Raw genomic sequence first — 17334 nt, 5'->3', positions numbered from 1 at the left:
AGAGATCCAAACATGGTTGCTTCAGCACACGTTGAATCTCAAATAAACAATGCAACTTTTAAGGTCTATAAGCAAGCTCGCAGTGTCAGACTTTATTTAAGCCTGTATTTTCTACAACTGTGACCCACATCCTCTAGTCTTGGGAAATAAAAAGAACTCAGAATGCCTCTCTTGCTTTTCAAAACAGTTAACATGTTACAAGAGGACTTACTAAGAATTTAAAAATTAATAAGAATAAAATTTTTAAAAGGGCAGACCACTTCATATCTATTTAGAAAGGTAGAGAGAAGCTCACAAAAAATGGCATATTACCAAGATGTCAGTTCAGTCAGATAACATAAATGCTCAGACTTTGCAGAAAACTTGAATTGCTTCCTAGAGGGAAATAGAAAAAAAAATTTAGCAGAACTAATGACACATATGAAGAAAAAATAGAGACACTACTGTAACAACCTCATATAAGAAATTAAATTCACTAATCATAGCAACTAATTAAAAACAAAGTAATTCCATATAATGTAAAGTAATTCCACATTTATCCCCTTGCCTGTTCTGTATCACTTCAGAGAGAAGTAAGTAACATAACTGCAGGTTTCACCATCAACTATTTTTTTTCTCTTATTTTTACTGCATTTGAAGATTATATGCAGTCATACTAGGAAATACTAGCTACTAGAAAGCTAAGCTACTACTCACAATGCTGAAGAAACACTCCATGTGGATAGGTGGCTAATACAGGATGTCTTTCATGTTCCTATCTAGAATACACTATCGGCTCAGAAGGGGTAATAGCACTACTTAAACCACGCATCTGCTCTTGGGAAGGCATCCCAAGATGCCCATGTTTCTACAGCCTAGTGACAAACAAAAGTTAAGCACGTCTTTTATCATGTAAGACAGCCAAGTTGTGGTCACCCCACCAAAATCCATGCCAGTAATCTCATACAAACTGGAACTAAACAACAAGACTACACAACATTAAACATAAGTTTGACTAAGAATCACACAAGCTATTGTTCTGTTTTCCAAACAAATCCAGGTCTCCTTTAAACAACTTCCCTTTGAAAAAGGGATATTTTTTCAAATCTGAATTCAAGATGACCTCTTTCACGGAACTCATCTTCCCATCTCTCAAACAGTTATATGCTGAAAAGAAAGCTAAACATGAAATCACATACCTCCAAAACAAGTAATCTAACCTTAAAAACAAAAACCACACAAGTCCAAATACATATTCCCAAGAAATCGAGCATCTTAAAAGCACAGACAGATATCTGGATAACACACTAGCCGCTTGGTATGACCTCAGTTGACTCTGCTTTGAGTAGCCGGATTATACAGAATATCTACATTGGAAGAGACCCATGGAGTCATCAAGTCCAAATCCTGCCCTGTACAGGACATCCCTAATGTCTTTCATGTGCCTGAGAGTATTGTCTGAATGCTTCTTGAACTCTCTTGGGCTTGGTGCTGTGACCACTTCCCTGGGGAGCGTGTTCCAATGCCCAACCACCCTCTGAGGAAAGAACCTTTCACCCAATACCTAACCTAAATCTTCCCTGACACAGGTCATGCCATTCCCTCAGGTCCTACATCAGGTAACCACCTCACATGAAGGACATGATCTTTTTCTAATCTGAATCATCATATGATCCTATGAATTTACTACCTCTGCCTATCCAAGTAATAAACAAGCAGAACTTCTTACTATATTGACTGATCTCAAGCTGCTGATAACTGTTAGACAATCATAGAGACACCAACTCAATGAAGTCTGCATGAGCTCAACAACTAAAACTGGCTGCTGTAAAAAGAAAACACACAGAATCAGGTTGACATTGAAGTCATGCACACCAGCTTGAACCAATAATAGGAGATAAGTTTACTTTTCCAAAGCATAACCTAGGCTGATATCTTCTTACCCAAATATATATATATATATATATATACACTAAAAAAATCAGACCAAAAACTATCTCCTAATTGACACTACTATTTTTTTTTTTTTCAGAGACTCACTAGCCTGTGCAGGATTTAGTAGGAGTAGCAAGAGCAATGGTCTCTCTCTAAAAGAGACCATTTACATTTGCCTTATTTCGTAATGTGAACCATCATGCATTGTAGAAGACGTATGCTCAAAAGCTTCTGAATCTTTCACAGGATTACAGTCAAGTTCAGAAGTAAAAGTTTCACAGAAAGCTACCATCCTATATAAAAACAGGTAAATTCAAAGGACAGACCAAATTCTGAACATTTACAGTATCATTTTCCAAACCTAACAGTTCATTTGAACACTGTGAACCTCAGGCTCCCAGTCAACTCCCATAGCAGTTAGCAGACAAGAGAAAATACCATACCTTAATTTAGTTTTTAGAAAGCCAAAGCCAAGAAAGGCAAATCTCTGTAAAACAGAAATTCTTTAGTTCTTCTAAATTAAATTGTTAGTTCTTCTGAGATTTACCTGCTCAAATAGTAACCTATGACAGCAAGCAATCTCAAACTTTAAGAACTGTAGATAATCTTGAAACTTTCAATCCACTGACTGAACTGTGACACTTGATTAAAAAAATTTAGAGTTTTGTACTTAGTCAACAAATGAACACTGGGGCCAAAACACAGTTCTTCTCCCTCAAAACCATGTTGACGGAATAGTAAGAAGTCATTCCACAGCTCTATAATCACAAAACTCTACTCAAAGCACCAACCAATTAACCAAAAAGGAAACAAAAAAAAAAAACCAAAAAAAAAAAAAAAAAAAAAAAAAAAAAAACAAAAAAAGGCAAAAAAAACCCCAAAAAACCAAAAAAACACAAAAAAAGCAAAAAACACAAAAACAAAACAAACAAACAAAAACCCAAAAAAATGAAAAAAAAAAAAAACCCAACGAAAAAAACCACAAAACAAAAAGCCAATTCCATCTAAAAAGACATACAACACACCAACCTGAGCCTTAACTGTTTTTACAGGAAATGTAAAATTCATTAAAAGTTTCTCTTCAACATGTTATATAGATTCATAGGATAATGTTATGGATATAATGAAGTAACCTCTCCAAGCTTCTCTAATCCAACCTTGCACTCAAAGCAGGCCCACTTAAATAAAGTTATAGTGGGCTTTTCCTGCTTCACTCAGAAAATGTTCAACAATTAAGATTCCACAGCCTCTTTGGGCAACCTTTTCCAGTGCCTGACCACCCTCACTGGCAAAAAATGCTCCTACTGTCTCATAGGAATCTTCTGCATTGCAACTTGGGTACAATGTCTCTCTTCCTACAAGCGTGCACCTTCAAGAGTAGTGCAGTAGCATCATCTTGATCTCTGTCCACAGGTCATGTAGAAAATAGCAGTAACATCTTCCCTAATTCTTAGCATCACCTTCTTTAGGAGTTTTGTTAACACTGCATAAAAAAGAGCAACACCAAAATCTTACTCAATAGCTGAAGAGCCACTCTTAACCCAGTTGTTAGTACTTCATCCTGGTTATTATTTTGGAGGCAGAACAAATCAGCACTGCACTGCTTTAGAGAAATAGGAAGCCCTCTGAAGTGCTTAAAAATAATTGAAAGATCCTGTTTAAAAAAGTTAAAAAAAGAAGATATTCACACCAATCTTTCTCTTACAAAGACAAAGCCTACTTTTCTAACATATGCCACCACATCTGCTTGAAATGGATGGAAGACCTGGTAGAAGAACTCCATTTTGAAGAGACGGTTTTCTTAACAGATGCCAAGCCACAAATTATTCAAAAACAACATACCAACAATGGAGAGATCAGAGACACTTTCTTTCACTGCTGGAACATGAAACCCCAAAGAAACACAGAAAATGTTCCTAACATTCAGCTAACATGAAAAGAAGATCATTTGCAAAAAAGATTAGTATTTTCTTCATCTTGGTTCCAACTGACACTATTTTAGACCACACTGCTGACATGGTGTCAGCCTCTCACTGTCTGGATGTCTTACAAAACACCAAAAAGGGAGTGAGGGTATTTACAAAATCTGGACTATATTCACAATTAAAAAACAAGCAAACAAACAAACACACATACACACAAAGTCATGAGAGGCTGAAAGAGGACATGCACATTTCAGAAAGTCAACTTGTTTTGTTTGTGCTTCATCCTTTTTGTCCACTAAGGCAGTGTTCTCTTAAAATGATCAAGCAAAAAGTTAACCAACCTATCACAGGCCTCTACACTAAAACTGGTAAGATAAACCTGCTTATCTCAGCACAAGCTTTCATGTTTCAGAGGGATGTCAGCACTGAAACTATTAGTCATGCAAGATTACAGTGAGAATCAGCTGAGGGACTCCTCAGTAGTACAAACTTATCATTTATACAAAAACAAGTCCAGAATACTTTGGCCTACATGAGGCATACCTCTTAAAACAGCATTTCTTTTCAGAGTCTGCCATCCAGAGACCTGAAAAGACAGAAAAATAGTCTGAAAGTTAACATCCAAAATTCCTCAAAATACAGCTGCCACTAAGAAATATTCACCTCACTAAATTCACCTAAGTAATTAGGTATCTCTATTAATTTAAGAGAACAATGGGGCAGAAGCACTTGTAAGCAAGAAAAGGGGGAAAATTTTTGATCCTCAGGAAAAAGAAAGAAAACTAAGATTTAACAGTCCCCTACTAGACAAGGAAAATTGCTCAAAAAAGAAATCCTAAGAAGTCCTGTTACTATGTGATGGAAAAATAAAAAGAAATCCATTATATATATATAAAATGACAGGGAAAATAACAAAATAAATAAGCAGATTTCTTTAACAACAACCTATGGACTAGAAAGTCTCTAAGAAAAGAAAACATTTTGAATTGAAGATGCACATTTAGACAAGCAGCATTCTCAGTTTTCAAGCTATGTTTTCAAGTAATCTGCTCTTTGTATCCTAATCTTCCAAAATCCTTTCAAAGAAATAACTAGTATTTCCAGAACCTCTTGGTATTTGCCAGAATAAAAGTATATTTTTAAAAATAATAAAAAAATAAGATCTTTATTCTTTGGCTAAAGGTGATACAATCTCACATGAATAGGTAAGTTTGACAGAAGCAATTTTTCTTATTGATTCATACAGGGAAGATTCAGCTGTTACAGTGACAGGTAAAGACTACCATTAGTTCTGTCTTCCTGCTCCAAAAAAATCAAAGGCATAGTAGTTACTGATGTTGCTGTTATATTGCTAAGGGAATTAATGAAAACAATGTCAAAACAAGCTGTTAATGATAGCACTTGATGTTCAGAATAATGCTAATAAAAATCTCTTTGCAGTTCCACTGTGAACTTCTTTAACTGGATTCAAAATAAAAAAAATATTATTAACTGAAAGCAATGCAGAGTTGCAGGAGATGCTCTCTTGTTGGAATCCACAAAAAAGATCCCCATTGAGGACATGAAGCCTCTCATAGAGTAGAATAAACTCCTTAAGACATTTTTATTTAAATGATCTATTTCTCCAGCAAAATGTGGAGAACAGAGCAGTTACTCTGCTTCTAAAGAAACCAGTTCAGAGGCTTATCACAACTCCAAAAGCACATTACAACATGAACTGAAGTAACAAGTCTTCCAAAAGGCCTTGTCATGCATCTTCCCTCACTGCTGCTGGAAGAGGACAAGGTTACGCTTTGGTTCATGGAAAAAGGAAGTGACACTCAATTTCTGAGTGTCAACAACCAAATCGGCCTAAATCATCACCATGTTCTTCCAGTTCTAGTTACAGGGTGAGAGTGACGCAGTATGAAAGCTAACAACAGGGAAATTCAGTTTCTTTTTAGATCTAGATGATTGCTGGAGACTGGGAAAGTGGATCATCGTACTCATCTTGTAGTAAGTTAGAACTGAGTACTAGTATTTCCTTTAAAGGATTTGTTAAGTGCTGTGATTGTTATTAATAACTTGTCAGATTCTTGAACTGTAACTGTTGTTTGTACCACCTAGCTTTGTGGTACAACAAGATAAAGTTACTCTTACCAGGTACAAACTCAGAACTGAAGAGAATGGCAGATTTACAAACCATTACAACTTTGTTCTGTTTTAACAGAATAGGCATACATATTTTTCTTTCGCTGAAACATAGCACAATACTGTTAATTCATCAAAAACAGAAGGATAATGCTCACAGTGGGGAAACCCTGAGAAAACCAGCTAAATGAAGCAAATAATAACAATTTAGCTGAATAATCTTGCTGAAAGGTACTAAAGTCATACAGCACCGGAATCTGAATGACAACTGTACTGGAAGCAACAGGTGTACCTCAATTCACAAGGACGTGTATTTAACATGAAAGTCACAGCTCTAAGAACAAAACATTACAACAATAGAATTTTGTTCAGGTTCAAAACTAAGTGTGGAAAAGAAAAATTTCAAATTTGATGCTTATGATTGTGTGGCTTACATCGGGCATAAGCATCTCACTTTTGTGAGATCACAAAAGTCATGCATCTCACTCAGTACATAAATCTAGATTTTCAATGAGCTGAATTAAAGTGCAGAAAAAGAATATAGCCCTTACTATGGCAATCAGTTTCATTATTCTCAAAGATGACAAAAATATTGATAAATTAACATTTTAACTATTAATTTATATATATTAACATTAATTTCTTAAGTACTATTACATATGTTCAATTTTAATTGCTGTTTCTATCTAATTCACAAACTGAATTCACAAACTAGCTGAACAGGCCTGGAAACACCTTATTCCATAAAGACAGAATTAAAAAATGGCTCCTGATATTATGAGCACAACCATGTAATGAGAGAACTAATGCAATTAGTTATTAGAACTAAGTCTAATTCACACTTCCATCACAATGCAAGTAAAGTGTTGTATGGTCATGAGGTCAGAGATTATGAAGAGATACAAGCACAGAATTTATCTTTTTCAATTACCTGGATTAGAACAAAAATAGTTTGTTATTCTAATCAGTTGCAATAGAAAGATAGAAGTCATTCATTACTGAACAAACAGACCTCTATTCCATAAGGAAATTTATTTAAAAGTAACTTATTAAAATAATATGGTGACCTGCAACAGATGAAGAGTAACAGCTAAATGAAATTAATTAAAAAGCCTCACCAGCTTAAAATAAAGTACCTTTCTCTTGTACAAGTTTTTCCATTGTAGAGCAAGATATTTACCAGTCAGACATTTACTTCAAGAGAAGTGGAGAAGCAGTCATAGTCCTACTTCCACTGCTAGAAATGTCAATACAGCCTGTATGGTATTTTGAAGAAGGATGAGGATATTACCTCAGGTATTACCTCAGGTAAGCAACATAGGATGCAGGATATGATTTCAACAGATGGATGGACAAAGAAAACAGTACTATGGTTGCTTTTGCTTCAGATACCAAAGTTTTTTATTTCAACTGTTGTTAGATGTATGTTGTTGAACCTTTACTTTGAAACAAAATATAAGCAACTTATAAAAGAGCCCAGTGACTTCAAACATTAGCAGTGAGAAGTTTGTGCTGGCTTTAGCAAAATGGCGTAACAGAAAATATGTTGTCTTTTAAAATGAGTTTTAAAATATTGTAGGCTCCAATAAAACTCTTATGTTGTGTTTGCAAAACACTGTTTCATAAAAGAAACTAATAGAAACAAACCTTTCTGTTGAGCAGAAAGAAATTTAAAGATTTAAAGTTGCTGTAGCAAGCTTAGTTATGAGTACACGTGCAGATTTTTATGACTTAATTCAAGAGAAGAATTACATGCTAGGCATAAAATATATCCACGTATTTTTTTTAGTATCATGCCAGCAATTTTTCACATCTCAGTGGAATTCCTCACAAGTGATTTTTCTCATTCCTGAGAATGTGTCACCACCAGACGGCACCAGTACTCTACCTTCAATAAAGCAGGTAGCTCTATCTTAGTAACTGAGCACAGAAAAAACCAGGACTGCTCTGAAACAGAAAAAAAAAATGAATTAAAACAACACATTCACCATCATTTTCACGATGGAGACTTCCAGATCCTGCTGTGTCCCTGGCAGCCATCCAGACTCACTTGGTCACCCTAACAGTCAGTTCCGCCCATCTTCCCCTTAACAGACACACATGCCTGTCCATGCTGGTGAGCTTGGCTAGTTTGTCAGTAGCACTCACTCACTTTACTATAATTGCTGACACTATAAACTATGGATTCAGCCAAGCACATCACTAAATCATGTCCCTTAATGCCACATCTACACATCTTTTAAACACCTTCAGAGTTCCAACACTGCCCTAGACAGCCTGGTTTGATGCCTGACCACTATTTCAGTACAGGAATATTTCCAAATATCCAGTCTAACCCTCACCTGGTATAGTTTGAGGCCATTTCCTCTTCTTATACCACTTGCTTCCTGGGAGAAGAGACTTGACCCCCAACTGGGGTCAGTCTCCTTTCAGTGGAGAGTGAGAAGGTCTTCCTGACCCTCCTTTTCTCCAGACTAAATCACCTCACCTCCCTCAGCTGCTCTTCACAGGACTTGTGCTCTAGACTTTCACCAGCTCCTTTTCCCTTCTCTGGACTTGCTCCAGCACCTCAATGTCCTTCCCATCATGAGAGGCCCAGAACTGAACAAAGAACTCGAGGTGTGGCCTCACTAGTGACGAGTATAGGGGGACAATCACCACTCTGGTCCTGCTGACCACACTATTCCTGATACAGGCCAGAATGCCATTGGCCTTCTTGGCCATCTGGGAACACCCTTGGCTTATGTTCAGTTGCTGTCGACCAGCACCCCTAGGTCCTTTTCTGCTGGAGAGTTTTCCAACCACTTTGCCCCCAACCTATAGCACTGCATGGTGTTGTTTTGATCCAAGGGCAGGACATGGCACTGCACCTTGTTCAGTCTCATATCACTGGCCTCAGCCTACCAATCCATCCTGTCCAGACAACCCTGTAGAGCCTTCCTGCCCTCCATATCAGCACTCCCACCCAATTTGGTGTCATCTGCAGGCTGACTGAAGCAGCACTTGATCCCCTGATACAGGTTGTTGATAAAAACATTAAATAGAACCGGCCCAAATACTAAGCCCTTGGGAACACTACCTGCAACCAACAGCCAGCTGGATTTAGTTCCATTTCCCACCAGTCTCTAGTCTTGGCCATCCAGAGAGCTTTTTACCCAGCAAAGAGTGCACTTGCCAAGCCCTAAGCAGCCAGTTTCTATAGAATACTGTAGGAATTGGTGCCAAAGGCTCTACTAAAGTTCATATAAACAAGATAAACCCTTCCCTCATTGACTAATCGGGTCACCTTGTCACTGAAGGAGATCAGGTCAGTCAATCAAAATTAAAAACTAGGTCAATACAGGGCCTATATAGAAGTTATCAGAATGCATTTACATTTCATGAAGTGATTAGGAAGAAAATCACCATGCCTTCTGACTCCAGCTACCATCCACATCTATTTTGTTTTTACGTATCCCAATACTTGGAAGGACAAGGTGGATGGGCATGCTGGGACATTTCACTGTTCCTTAATAAACAAGGAACTTTCTTTAGCAGGGATAACTATATAAGATGCAGAAAAATTATGGCTTTCTTCCCAGTAATGCATATTACTGCATGCTTGTTTCAGAGGTACTGATTCCAAGAACAATGCTTACCAAACACATTCATAAACCCTGAGAACACAACTAAGCAAAAGGGAAGGTGATAGGAGAAGAAAAACTGGAGCAGTACTTAAAGCTCTAGACTATCATATTTTTCTCCCTGAAATACTCCCCAAGTCTAAGTTTATTTATTTCAAGTCCAGTTTAGAGGAAATCAAAAAAGGGGGAAAAACCCAGAAAACCAACCAAGGACAAAACCCCACCTTATTTTTGCACACAGCAAGTAAAAGCATCCCTGATACAGACATATTAAAATTTCTAACTTATACAAGAGCATTACTACTGCCACAAGTATACTGGAGAAAATTTTTTAAAAACCAAAGCTTATGATCCTAGTTTTAAAGTGACTGTGTGAGTTGGTAACTGAAAAGGCTATTTAGATTTTGTTATTTGTTTTTGTTTTTCATCTCTAGTCTTGGTTCTGGAACTACACAAATGAGTGAAATATTTTTTTCTCCCTCCCTGCAACCAGCTGGCAACTCAAAAAAGCTCTAGCTGAACACCTCTGTGGTAAAATTTCCTATACATAGGAAGTATAAGTTGATCTTCAATATTGCTACCCAAGAGGCTGATTCAGTGATGAGCTTTATGCTAGTCAGATTTTTATTCTACAAGTTCTTACTATTCACTAGACAATTCCCATTTCACATTCATGATCAAAAGACAAAGAGCTGACAAGTCAACTAAAGCACAAATAATGGGATCTTTAGCCAACTTATTTGTAATTAAGTTTACTATGTTATTTCAGAGAACTTGGGTCATGATTAATGGTAACGTCAGCTACCAGGTAATACAAAACAAAGAAGTCTTTGATATCACACCACTTTCATGAAAACATCCTTGAAAATGACCATGTAGTATTTATTTCTTTGATCTATTACACTCAAGAGAGCCTGGCTCTTTTTTTGAGAAGACCTGACTAACTTGTTAAAGACGAACTACTCAAGATATATTCAAATTACTAATAGTTTCATTAAGGTGGATTAAGAAAAGTTCACCCCAAAGCAAAACACACTCACTTTTAAACACAGCTCATTCATTTCAATGTAAAATAAAAGACAGCACTGATAATAAATGACATGTAAAAACTGACACAATGTTTGAGATAAAGCAGATGCAACAATCAGGACATAGAAGCATTAAATCTACCCATCTACTCTTTATTCACATCACATATTTTCTTTTATGGTTGATCCATCAAACACGTGTCCAGAGAAAATGAAACAGGCCTTGCAGTAAATTGTCAAAATAGCAAAGATGTTAAAAATTTCTGTCTTACATGTCATTAGTGAAAGGCATAATAAAGAAAAGAAGGATTTCATTTAAGACAGGAGAAATAGCAATGAAGTTGAAGTCTAAGTGACTGAGTGACTCAAAACTGGGTCCCACACCCTTTCACACAAATTTTGGTAACATCTTCTGTCTTTTCAATCTAAAGAATGAAATGATAAACATAAAACACCACCCCCTCCCAGCTGTCATAGGAATTAACTTCCTTAGAAAATTCGTAAGACATAAATACTATTAAAATGTTAAACATAGTAAAAATCAACTTCATTCCCCACTCACAAAGCGATCACCACAAACAACAAGAAGAGCCATTCAATCTGTTTGCCAAATATCTTAAAAATTTAATTTACTAGACATTTGTTTAATACTAGGGTTGAATACAATGACATTTTAATATAAGGTTTTATTTCAGTATTTTCTCTTATACATTGCTTAGATTTGGAGTCTTTATTAAAATTAATTAACTGCATTAGAATCCTGAATCATGAAGGAACCTGTTAAATTTAGCTAAAAAATGGTTACAAAACTTATCAATGTGTTTGCAGCCAGAGATAAACAAATACCAAAATCATCAAAGTAAGAGATCTTTGAATTTTCAACTGACAACAGATGCTTATAAAGCACTAAATTAAGGAAGATATGTTGAAAATCAAGTAACCATTATTCCTCCAGTAAAATCAATTAAAGACAATAAATACCTATTTGTCAGAAAAATGGCAACACTAGAGCATTATTATACACAACGTTTACTTTAAAAACATATCTACATCTTCACCTACCAATAACATACAACTTCAAAGAAGAAAGACATAATCCTTGCACTGAGACTCATATTTCATTTTCAATAAATATTGAGTTTCATTAGATTCATTGTAGATTTTAATTCATAGATGCCAAGACTTAACAGTATAAAAACCCCGCATGGACAGATGGACAGTACCTTCCATCCAAACATGTGAAAGCACAGGCTTCAAGCATTGGCAATATTTACTGCAGCCATAATCAGATAGAGACTAATCCAGAATGTATCATAGGCCAACTTAAATAGTTATAGTCTGCCTTAAATGAAATGTTGTAAACCACTAAGTAAAACATCTTTTGAAATAATGTTCAATTCTAGATGAACGCATTAAGAAGGACAGGAAACTGGACCAAGAACATTGTGTGAGTAAAAAAATCCCTCTGTCTTTCCTATATTCACCTATCACATCCTGGTCTGAGAGGTAAGTAATATGACTGTTACTTACAAGATGAGGAGAAAACAGAGAGAGTTATTTAAATTAAATATACACTGGAAAGAAACCACATGCGCAAACTAAGAGCTATATTTAGGTGGGCTTTAGAAAAATGTTCCCAAATATCTGTAATACTCTTATACTTCACATAATGTAGAAATGTAATAAGGCACCTTGTTTGTTAACTTAAAGACAGGGGGAGAGTGAAGTTAGCTAAATGACCCAGTGTTTCAGACTTTACAGATTCTCTATGATGGTGCCTTTGATACAGCAAGGTCACAGCAAACACAAGAAAATGACAATATATGTGTTTTTATCTTGCCAGCATACCAGCTGCAGAAAACCAAATGCAAACAATGTCATACTCTCAACTCTGACTTGCAGCACAACCATTATTTAACCCCTCCCATAAGGACCACCTGTAACTTCTCCAAATCTCTATTATAGAAGCCCACTATGGAGTTTTGCTGCGGGACTACATCACGAGGAAAGAAAATCAAACTGCATTTAAAATGTACAAATGGGAATTCAACAGAGCAGATAAATAAGCACCCTGCCTCTCTATAGGAAGCTGGAGACAGATTTTGCCATTAGCTACCTTCAGTTCTGAAGGCAAAAGCAAACACAGCGCAAAGCAATTAAAGATTAAGGTTTTCCTGATGTCAAGCAATGATGATTAAAAATTGTCTTATATTAATATGTATAAAGCACCAATACTAAAACAGAATTGGCATTTTAAAAGGTTCTGTTTAGGAAGAAGAGCAATGAGAGTGAAAAATAAAAGAATGGCAGATTTTTAAGTAAGGAACATGTACATACATACACACTAAATGCAACATCCTGGACTACTTATTTGATTGCTTCCCACCTACCATCACAACTGTCAGCTCCAGTGCCTTATTCCCCATATCCTTCCTCCTCCACTTTTTCCACTGCCTCAACATTTCTTAGAGTCAGACAAGGGATAAATATGTATTGCATCCACCCAAGACACACTGGAAGTGTTATTATGGAAGAGATCACATTCCCATAGTTCATCAATAAGAAGCTTTTCAAGTGGCAACAGATAGCAGGTATTCCTTATGAGAAATAAAACATGATAATGAACATAAAGTAATACATTATATGAGAATTTGTATAGGTACTTTCCGTTTTCTTTCAGTAAGTGTATTAACTTAAAAAGTTACAGTAAGTGCAGTTGCAGTGCTTTTATTTGAGCTTGAAAGTTACAATACAAATTTCACTGTAAAATGGTATCTTATCTTAAAATCTATATTCAAAATTTATTGAAACTAATCCAAAGACTGCTGCTGTTACAAAAGAAGGATTAAAAAAAAAAGTGGGGGCTGGTTACTGAAAGAAACATTCATCCTAGAGAAAGAAACATTCATTATAAAGACTATGTATTCCTGTAGCTAGCCAAAAATGTACAAAACATAAGATAAATCCAATTCTCGAAGTACTTTCAGATTGGCTAATATTTTTTTCCTATTATTTTACTGAAGTGTATTAGGATACTAGGGTTTGGAGTATTGTTTATACAGTGGTTCACTATTTTGTCTCCAAGTAGTCATCTCAAAAGCAGCATGCTACAGTCACTGTTCCTAAATTGTACTGGTCTTACATATTAATATCATAAAGCTACACTGTAAACCTCAATAAAGGGGATAAAAAGGTGATTATGCTCTTCAAGGTTTCTTGGATGACATTTAAAATGGTAGTAAGCATACTACCAGAAAAATATAGGGATATTTAGTATTGTAAATTCCTATAATTTAAACCTGCTTTTTCCACATCAACATTTCCTTCATCAGGCAGGATAAAGGCAACTGGCAATCAAGCCAAATTTCAGATGCAAGATATTGAACTGAATTAGTATGAGATCCCAATTACTGGGATCAAATTTATAAGCTTTTGACCTAGTACTGAATTTCTGTATCTTGGGAGGAAAAGTGTATGGCAAAAGATCTGCAATGAGCAATAGTGTATCTGGAGACTCAAACTGAGGGCATATGAGGTGGCCCTACTGCAACAGCACAAAAATTTCTAAGTTTTGTTGTACCTGCAGAGCCAGCTGCTAAGGGAAATGTGATTTTTTTCATTTTCAGCTCCAGCCTTCCAAATAATTCGCCCCTTTTAACCTCTGAGACAAGTAATGCAGTGGGCAGAGCAGGAGTCAGCAGCACAAAATCAGAGGGAAAGAAAGGGCAAGACAAAAACATTTTGAAAACAACAAAACACCTTTAAAACTTGGTGTCTTGTACTTGTTTTGGCTGTGCTTGTACTCAGTATCACAGAAATTAGGGATGTATACTTAAATATAGTATCAGTTATTACACTATTAAGCCCACTTAGAAAGAGGATGAAATTTATTACCAAGCATTTTATGCCCTTTTTTTACACACCCCAGTAGACTGAGTATCATCTCCAGGGAAAAAAAGGTATTAAATATAAAGAGTCATAGGGCAAAGAATTATTCTTCGCAACTTCTGCACTCATGTGTTAATAGGGAGGGCATGGTTTTTAAAACTCACTTGACTGCCACACACAAACACCTACAGTTTGTGTTTCAGCCCAGCCACTACCTTGCCCTCCACAGAAACCATTTTGACACAGTTGCTTTCACTAATAGCAAGTAATGTATCTAATGCAAGTAATGTATTTAATGTATCTATGTGAAATCATGTTATGGTAATGTAAGCCATTTTCATTTCATTCTGGGTAAGATTTTGGCAGCTGCAGCATAAACAGAGAAAACACTGCCTCAAAGCAAATGTTTCATTTGGTAATAGAAAACCTAAGAGAATCTCAAGCATTTGTAATATAATCCAAATAGAAATGGTGATTTAATGGTCTCAAAGTTCTAAAATATTACAGTTATTCTTTGTTGTTATTTGGTGGATTTTTTTTAGAATCAGATGGACTTACCACTATATTTGTGATTTATTGCACAATACCTCTATTGTACAATTGAGTACACAAAGTCTTGTATAGACTAGTAAGGTACACATTTAAAATAAAATTTCATTAATGAAATCTTTACTTAGAAAGGCTTTTATAAATTACACTGTCAGTAAAATTCTTTGCAAGAAAAATATTTTGTTGCACTTTACATTAGAAAACATGTTTTTTTAACTGACATCTAGCTTGTCTTGATTAGCAGAACTTTAGAATTTCACCACTGTACTGTTCAAAGCATCTCCTAATAGAGTCACATTAAAACAGTATCTTCCAGACAGGTAGTGCTGTTTCAAAGCTTAGAGATGCTTTGGGAATGACTCAAATCTGCAGATGGTCTTCTGCAGGACTGCTAAATTCACTTATTCACAGGAAGGTTAATGGAGAACTTGAGAATGCTCAAGCAAAGAGGATGCACTGCATGTTGAAAACAGAAATTTGTTTGGCAGCAAAACACCACTAGCTTAGCTCCTCAGTCTGTGAAAGCATTTCCTTCAAAACTCTTAATTTAAGTGCTGTCCAGACCCTTCTTCCAATTAAAACATGCTTAATTGTTCATACCATGAGACGCTCATGACAAGGTCTTGACACAGTCCTAAGAACAAAGTAACAAATACAAGGACTCAGAAAAATATTTGTGCAACAACAGATAAAATTCTCTGCAAGATAGCTTGAATAAAAACATCTGTCTGGCAAGATTTTATCATATTAAACATTTTCCACCTTCTGACAAAGAAACAGTGATTTAATTACATTCAAATTACTCTTTACATTCTGCTATTTTCTTTTTTAGTGCTGAGGTCATTTCCAATCAACATCCATTTACAAGCATGGATAAAACTGGAAAGCAGTCTTAAGAGTGCCAAGGTTCCCAAAGTCTTAAAATATTGTAAAAGCAAAGCATTATTGCAGAAGTGAACTTATTTTCTGTAATGAACACCACTATGACCTTCTCTAAATAACATATGGCTCATTATCAGAAATCAAAATCACTGCTAGAGGCAGGAGGTTTTTGAAGAAAAGACTACTCTTGATCCCAGATCAAGTCTTGACAAGATGTTGTGGAGACATTTGTCATACACTGGAAGAATATATTCCAGCATACTACATTTTGAGAATTTAGAGATGTAAACTACAAGTCATTAAAAAATCACTTTGTTTCACACAGACCAAGAGATCCTTAACTTCCAGTAATTAAAACTGAGATCAAAACTAGCCCTGAATCTCATGAAGAAAAAAAAACCTTCAGTGAGATTTTACTACCTGATTTCACATCGCCTTTTGAATGGTTAATATCCATGCACTTCAGAGAAGTAATGTAAGGTCTTAACCACAGTTGAAACAGACTGTAACGTTCATTATGAAGACCTCTGCAGAACAGATGGACAACTCAAAATAACAAATGACTTTCAGTTGTCATTTGAATTCAATGGTGTATGTTTGAACTGATTGCTCTGACTCCATCCAGACAAGACAACCAGGGCTTGAAAGGTTTACCATGAAGAAGCAAGAAGCCTTATGGATCTGTGCCATCAACTCCCCAAAATCTTTAAGCTTTGGTGATCTTTGCCTTCCTCATTCCACTTACACATGTATGTTTTAACTTAAGTTGTTGAAAAATCCTAATCATACAATAAAAATATCTAGTTATGTAAGAAATTAAATGCCATTCTATAACCCCAGAAATCAACCACTTATTAACAAAAGCAGGAAAAATGTGTATCCCTAGCAAGTAACTGTATGATAACCTGAGTACTAGGACTTTTATATCTTTCATCACAGATCTGTATCAGAAACACCAATTTTCTCTATCAATTAGTTTCTGAAATAGAGAGGAAGACTCTTCAAATATTTGTAATAAGACAATTTCTCTTGTTATCTATTAAAAGCCCCATAAAAATTCAAGCTTTCAGTCACTTGACTCCACTTTTTGGTCCAGGTACACTGGCAGACCAGTAAAAGAGTAGCTGTTAAAATGGAAATCTGTAGTGACAGGCCAGAAGCTACCAGCTGGTAAGAAGCAGGAGAGTACTACAATTCAGCTGAAGACACATTTTACCAACAATCACTTTTTCACATTCCCATGTAGATTAAGCCCAGATAGCAGCACTTGATGGTTAATTAATTCAAAGATTTGAAATGGCCTGAGAAACTACATATCCTTTGGTTAAAAAAAAATAAGTGACTAAAGCTTTCAACTTCACTGATCTGTCCAATAATTGCCTCTGTGCTGCTGCA

The 17334-nt window shown here is 35.8% G+C and overlaps 1 protein-coding gene across 9 annotated transcripts in view; it reads right to left on the bottom strand.

The window, feature by feature from the left end:
- PCGF3 (polycomb group ring finger 3) overlaps window positions 1-17334 on the bottom strand; it is a 74774-nt gene that overhangs the window by 41198 nt on the left and 16242 nt on the right. For 6 of the 9 annotated variants that reach the window (XM_053931560.1, XM_053931551.1, XM_053931559.1 and 3 more), the window contains 2 exons: window positions 4383-4425; window positions 313-375 (listed from right to left, as the gene is read on the bottom strand). The exons of 1 other annotated variant lie outside the window; for it this stretch is intronic. The gene's annotated coding sequence lies outside the window, so the exon portion shown is untranslated. The remainder of the gene's footprint in view (window positions 1-312; window positions 376-4382; window positions 4426-17334) is intronic. 2 more of the 9 variants (XM_053931557.1, XM_053931556.1) reach the window with 1 other exon arrangement.

Source organism: Vidua chalybeata, chromosome Z (assembly GCF_026979565.1).
Source record: "Vidua chalybeata isolate OUT-0048 chromosome Z, bVidCha1 merged haplotype, whole genome shotgun sequence".
Taxonomy (NCBI): Eukaryota; Metazoa; Chordata; class Aves; order Passeriformes; family Viduidae; genus Vidua; species Vidua chalybeata.
The sequence above is the reverse complement of the archived record's forward strand: the minus strand, read 5'-3'. Positions and strand labels throughout refer to the sequence as shown.